This window comes from Dipodomys ordii, unplaced genomic scaffold (genome assembly GCF_000151885.1).
Source record: "Dipodomys ordii isolate 6190 unplaced genomic scaffold, Dord_2.0 Scaffold141, whole genome shotgun sequence".
NCBI classification, from domain to species: Eukaryota; Metazoa; Chordata; class Mammalia; order Rodentia; family Heteromyidae; genus Dipodomys; species Dipodomys ordii.
Genome location: NW_012267357.1, coordinates 696007 through 702744, shown reverse-complemented (window position 1 = coordinate 702744; position 6738 = coordinate 696007). Strand labels below are relative to the sequence as shown.

The window sequence follows — 6738 nt, the reverse complement described above, 5'->3', positions numbered from 1 at the left end:
TGGTAGAGCGCTAGCCTTGAGCTGAAGAGCTGAGGGACAGCGCCCAGGCCCAGAGTTCAGGCCCCACAACCGGACCCCAAAAAAAAAAAAAGAAAAGAAAGCTGAGGTGAGGTAAGTACTAGACTAGGCAGGCTGTTTCAATACAGATCACTAAGGCTGGCATCCAAGCTGAGACAGAGATCATACCCTAATGTCCAGACCAACACTGACCAGCAATCTACCAGACTGGTCCCACTGCAGGCTCATCCTCAAGCCAGATGTTAAGCTAGTGGCTGTTAACCATACTTGAGTCATAAGAAAATCCAACCAGGGGCAGCAGCAAGCCCCTGTCCAACCCCAAGGATATGCCCACCCAGGGTGAGGACACACTGACTAGAGTCTACTCACTCTCAATTATACCTACCATGCCCACTAGGAAGGGTAATTCTGCAGTCTAGTATAGAAGCAATAGCCTCAGCCACTTACCTGTCTTAAGAGCAGATCAGCATGTCCTAATGCTCATTCTGTGGTCTCTGGCTCCTGTGGAAAAAGCAGAGGGCACTGTGTGTAAGGCCACCCTGGCCGGGGTAAACCCTTCTGGACTAAGGTGATCTTAACTGTACCCAAGGAGGATGCTGGTTATCCCTGACCCTGAGGTCAACTGCAACACTCCGGATATAACCATGCACTCTTGTGTACTTTCTTGTTCCCATATACAGCTGGTCCTGCAGTTACCTCAGGTCAACTTCCCTCATGAGCATTTCTAAATACTGAGAGTTCAGATGTGTGAACTATTAGTGACCTCTTTCTTGAAGATTCCAGAAAGCTGAGCTGTTTTGTCTTGGTAACAGCACATAGGGAGAGCTCCTACACTAGGCACAAGTAGGTTCAGGGTACTGTTATTCACGTAAGAGGAGTCTCAACCCCCCTACTGACATCTGTAGGATGTTTCTCCTAAGCTGACGGATCACACCCAGCTAACATCCTGGTCAACAATGACCAGCAACCTAGTAGGTTGGTGCCACTACAGGCTTGTCCTCAAGCCAGATATCAAACCAGTGGCTACTGGCCATACTTAGAAAATCCAACCAGGGGAGGCAAGGATGCCCTTATATCCTTCCCTGTCTAGCCCTGAGGCTGTGCCCACCCAGGATGAAGCTGAGCAACAGTACACATTGACCAGAACTAGCCCATCCACTATTAACTACACTCACAAAAAATAGGATACTCTGCAGTCCTGAGTGGGAAGGCAGGTCCTAGTTCTCAAGACATCAGTGGAAGGTAGATTACTAATGCTAGAGCTAGCCAGGTATGATCTGAGACCTGGCTCTTCAGTCTGCAGTATGCACAGTGTATGGGCTATAGCAAAGGATAAAGTGTTGCCAGTGACTCACTCAGGCCATGGCCCCACCATGGGAAGAAGGAACCAAGTTTGTGTCTCATCCTGGTGACACGTTTCCTCTTTTTCTTTTTGGCCAGTCCTGGGGCTTGAATTCTGGGCATGAAAATTGTCTCTGAGCTTTTTTTTTGCTCAAAGCTAGCACTCAGAGCCACAGCTCTACTTCCTGCTTTTTTGTAGTTAATTGGGGATAAGAGTCTCACATACTTTCCTGCCTAGGCTGGTGTCAAACTATCTTCAGCTCTCAGCCTGCTCAGTAGCTAGGATTACAGGCATGAGCCACTAGGACTGGGCTTCAATTTCTTTACTTTTGTCTGAGACTGGGACTTGAACTTGGTACTTGATGCTTCCACTCATTGGCTGGCATTCTGTCATCTGAACCACGCTTCCAAACCCTCTCCTCTCTCATGACATCCAGCTCAGGAACACTGCCAGAGCATTTCATGTCATGAAAACCAGGATGGCAAAGATACATGGGAAGGAATGGGCCACTGATGAAAGGCCACCTTTGGAAGGAAGGGTGATGGGAGTTCTTTCCTCTCTGCTCTGAAAGTGGTTCCCAAATTTTTCTAAGCCTCTGCTCAAGCTTCCTTTGGGTCACAAAAGTGGTTTCCCTGCACAACAGCTCCTTCATCATGCAGAAAGGCTTCAATTGGAGGTGAATAAGGTATAAGGGTAGGATCATGGAGTCAGGAGGAAACCAAGGGTAGGGAAGAACTGGAGGCCTAAGTTAGACATGTCCTGGGAATACCTGGGTGTATGAGGAGTAGGTGGGAGCTGCCCACTGATACTCTCTCCTGCTCCTACCCTTTAGTCTGAGGCTCAGCAATCAGCCCCTGTTCAGAATATGACATTTCTGGGACATCTGTGTTTTTAGTTTAAATGTTCGTGTAGGTTTTACCACATAGAAAACCCTGTGAGTTTGTTATCAGCTCTAAAAACAGACAGGTTCTCCACAGACATGTGTCAAGGCTCACATGGATTGTGAGCCTACATCTCACAAATACTGACTATGTGAGGTGGCTCCCATTGGTATAAACCAGACTATGCATGCTGGGCAGGCAATTCAGGGCTACATAGGCCCAGAGAAGATCAGGTTAGCCTGCCTAAGCATGAGGTTGCAGCCCTGTGGGATCTCTTTGCTTTCTGCCCTATGAACAGAAGTGATACTAAAAGCAAGTAGCAGGGAACATGCCCCAGTAGCCAACATAGGCACATGTGCATAGAATTGGGCAGGGAAAGTTAATGCTGCTCAATGTCAACATTATCTACCACAACAAAACTGTTCCTCCTGCAGTGGACACTGAACACATTATGAACATATATCCATATCTACTGTGGACATGAAGACAACAGTCCATACTTAGACCCTGCTGTGGTAGCAGGATCTAACTGGCCTCAGGCCTCTCCTTAGGTATAAAAAGCACTGCAAGGGGGGCTGGGAAGGTGGCTCAGTGGTAGAGTGCTTGCCTTGCATATACAAGGCCCTGGGTTCGATTCCTCAGCACCATATAAGCAGAAAAAGCCAGAAGTGGCGCCATGGCTCGAGTGGTAGAGTGCTAACCCTTGAGCTGAAGAATTCAGGGGCAGCGCCCAGGCCCAGAGTTCAGGCCCCACAACCGACAGAAAGAAAAAAAAAGTACTGCAAGGCTAGGAAGGTAGCTTAGTGGTAGAGTGCTTGCCTTGCATGCATGAAGCCCTGGGTTCGATTCCTCAGTACCACATACACAGAAAAGCCAGAAGTGGTGCTGTGGTTCAAGTTGTAGAGTGCTAGCCTTGAGCAAAAAAAGCTCAGGGACAGTGCCTAGACCCTGAGTTCAAACCCTAGGACTGGGAAAAAAAAAAAAAAGAAGAAGAGAAGGAGGAGGAGATGGTGGTGGTGGTGGTGGTGGTGGTGGAGTAGGAGGAGGAAGAGGCCGTGTTCCAAGGATCCCTGACGCCTCTCCAGCTCCACACCCCATGGACAGCCCATGGGAAACAGAGCTCTGGCAACCCAGATGGGCATAAGGGTAAGTTTTGGCAGACAGGGAGAGGCTGAGTGGAACATGTCTTACTTACCATTGGAAGTCCTATGGTAGTGCCTGATGCCCTCTGCTGGCCATACTCAGCTCCTGACTGCTTTATTAGAGGCTGACAGCCCCTCATTGGAAATAGGGACAGGGTTGCCTCAGTGGAGAAAGAAGGATAGGGGCTCCCTTCGAGGGTATCTGCCAGCTCTCTGGCATTACTTTCCCAACAAACAAAAACAGCCTAAGATATGCAGACTAATTATTTGGCTGGGACAGCCCAAGAAGATTCAGGATCCCATATCCTAATTCTGGGGCTCACTGTCTTGAGGGAAGCCTAAGAAGAAAAAAAGAGCTGGGTGCCGGTGGCTCACGCCTATAATCCTAGCTACTCAGGAGGCTGAGATCTGAGGATCACGGTTCAAAGCCAGCCCAGGCAGGAAAGTCTGTGAGATTCTTATCTCCAATAAACCACTAGAAAACTGGAAGTGGTGCTGTGGTTCAAGCGGTAGAGAACTCGCCTTGAGCTGAAGAGCTGAGGGATAGTCCCCAAGCCCAGAGTTCAAGCCCCATGACTAAGAAAAAAAAAAGAAGGAAAGAAGGAAAGAAAGAAGGAAGGGAAGAAGGGAGGAAAGGGGGAGGGAGGGAGGGAAGGAGGGAGGGAAGGAAGGAAGGAAGAAGAAAGAGAGAGAAAGAAAGAAACAAAAAAGAAGGAAGGAAGGAAGGAAATACATTCGACATTCTCACTCAACAAGAGCCACTGCCAAGCAGTCTTGAGAATGGCTTATGACCTACTTGGGTACCTGGGGATCTCCCCCACTTCCTAGCCACTAGGCTCTTTAGGAAGAATGCATCCTGAACCCCACCTGAGCTATGACCCCTTTTCCTTGTGCTTTGGCTAGGTATGGAACATGAGGACTGGACAGCTCCAGCACATCTAGTGCCTGTTTTGGTGCCCTTAGTTCCAGCTGGCTCTGCAGGGGATTTCCTTGTTCCTGCCTGTCTCAAACTTGTGTTGTGGGTCCCTATCCCAGTCCTTTCTGTCTCTTGAGAGAGTGAAACCAATTAATCCTGAATCTTAGGGCAGCACAAACAGGGGTAGGACTTCAGCCCTGCCCTAAGGAAAGCTAAGAAATGTAAAGGGTGTCTGGGACCAGAAAGGGGCTCCCTCTGGAGAGGATACTAGGTGAACACAGGGAGCCAAGCAGCCCAGATATGGTAGGGGGCAAGGGCAGCATCTCTGACTTAGCAGGACAAATGGTTAGACCAGGAGGAGTAATATTATTCGACTTCCACTTTTTCTGTTCATGTGGTATTGAGAAGTTGAACCCAGAGCTTCATCCCTGCTAGGCAAACACTACCATCAAGCCACATTCCCAGCCCCTCCTTTTTGTCATTTCTAAATACATGTGAATCTAGAGGGAAGAAAGACCCAGAGTCTTCCGTTCCATGTTCACTTTGACACATGACACACGATATAAAAATGGTTTTCGCTGTCAGCCTGTCCCTGACGCCTATAATTCTAACTACTCAGGCGGCTGAGAACTAAGGATAGCAGTTCGAATTCAACCTGGGAAGGAAAGTCTGTGAGACCCTTATCTCCAATTAACCACCAAAAAAAAAAAAAGCTGAAAGGAGCTGTGGCTCAAGTGATAGAGCTTTAGCCTTCAACGGAAAAGGTAAAGGATAGTGCCTAAGCCCTGAGTTCAAGCCCTGATCTGCGTTTAAGCCCCAGTATTAGCATACAAAAATGGGAGGGGGGGCAAGTTTTATGTGCACTCACTAATTATTTTTAAATTAAAAATAGGAAAGGCTCTGGCTCAAAGCAACTCCTTCTCTGGCTAAGTACCAGTGACCAAAGGCTTATGTAGGGATGAGGTGGGGAGGAGCCCAGACCTCAACACTAGACTGGCAATCCCCAGGGAATCTCCGGAGGCAGTAGGAGCAGCAGTAGTGCTGGAACATCCCTTCAGCATGGCCATGCCACCGCGTTTTCCCGCGGCGTGTCGATCTAGTTAAAGTTCCCCGGCCTCGCCAACCCTCTGGCCCTAGGAAAGTTTCCGTGGCCGCCGGGCCCCGTCCTCCAGACTCCGTGGTCGTGCGGAGGCGAGCCGGCGGCCGAGCTGGGTGGCGCTCAGCTGGGGGCTCGGGATGCGGGGCGTCCCGGCCAGGTCCCGCACGGCCTCGAGGCCGAGCACAAAGGAAACCGCCCCAGCTGACCCCGGGTCTCCAAGGCCGCCGTGTCGGTGAGGCGCGCGGCACGGGTGGGGCTGGAGAGGGCCTCTATCGCCCAGCTCCCGACCCCCGCTCAGACCCCGACTCGGAACCCAAGACTCAGTCCCTTCTCTCCCGCGCCACACCACACAGAACCCTACCCCGCCCAGCCCCGGTCACCGCCCCCGCCCCAACCCCAGAATCGTCCCAGGTTTTCAACCCTCAACGCAGGCCTTGGCCCCGGACCCCGCCCACCGGGCGAAGCTTACCTGGAGCGCTGCGTGGGCGGCTCCGCAGAGCGGCCTCCGCCCCCAAACGGGCGTCCGCAGGTCCCTCCCCCGCGGGGAGCGACGTCCCCCAGGCTGGGCGCGGTGCAGGTCTGGGTCACCGGGGCCGCAACTTGAGTCGGTGCGAGGGCGGCCCCTCCCTTTTTCCCTCCCCAGCCCAGCGTGCAGCCCGGGGGCCAGCCCTCCCCGCCCCTAGCGCACGCCCCTAGCGCGGCCCGTGCGCAAAGCCAGCTTGGCCGGCTTCGCAGCCCTCTGCCCCGCCCCAGACAGCCGCAAATTTTCCTATTGGTTGAGAGAACCTATGCATCCCGGCAACCGGTACCGATTGGGTGGATGCGCAGAACAGGCGCCTTGCTACTGGGCCGTTGGAATGTCAGTCTCAGCCGACGACCGGTCCCCTCGCGGAGAGGACGCGGCCCGGGCACCTGCCTGGAAAACTGCAGCAGCTGTCGTGGCTAAGGGTTCGGGGCTGCCCCCTCCTGGCGGCCTTCGGAGGGTGTGCCCAGACCGTCGTGCCCCAAACGGGGGGACTGGCGCGGCCCGTGCAACCTAACCCAGAGTCGGGCTGCGTTGTTTCCATCACCATCCCACTTCGCAGGTATCCTCCAGCTCCTGCTGTTTGCCGGGAACAGCGCGTCGAACCTTTCTATGGGTATTTAATTGTATTCCTCACAAAACCCGCTGGGAAAGAATTCTGCTGCTGTCCCCATTTTACAGTTGGAAAACTGAGTTCTGGAGGTTCTCACATGGTTTAAGCTTAAATCCAGTTATCTACCACTCTGGGATCTGGGGACTCTCGTGGTCTAATTGTTCCATGGTCCCTAAAGCTGGAGCAAGATAGCAAGGCTCAGAT

At 52.1% G+C, this 6738-nt stretch overlaps 1 protein-coding gene across 1 annotated transcript in view; it reads right to left on the bottom strand.

The window, feature by feature from the left end:
• Positions 1 to 5978, bottom strand: part of Arvcf (armadillo repeat gene deleted in velocardiofacial syndrome) — a 56113-nt gene extending 50135 nt beyond the window's left edge. Inside the window, exons 1-2 of the mRNA XM_013031501.1 lie at positions 5868 to 5978; positions 466 to 519 (exon numbers count right to left, since the gene is read on the bottom strand). The gene's annotated coding sequence lies outside the window, so the exon portion shown is untranslated. The remainder of the gene's footprint in view (positions 1 to 465; positions 520 to 5867) is intronic.
• Between the last annotated feature and the right edge of the window lie 760 nt (positions 5979 to 6738).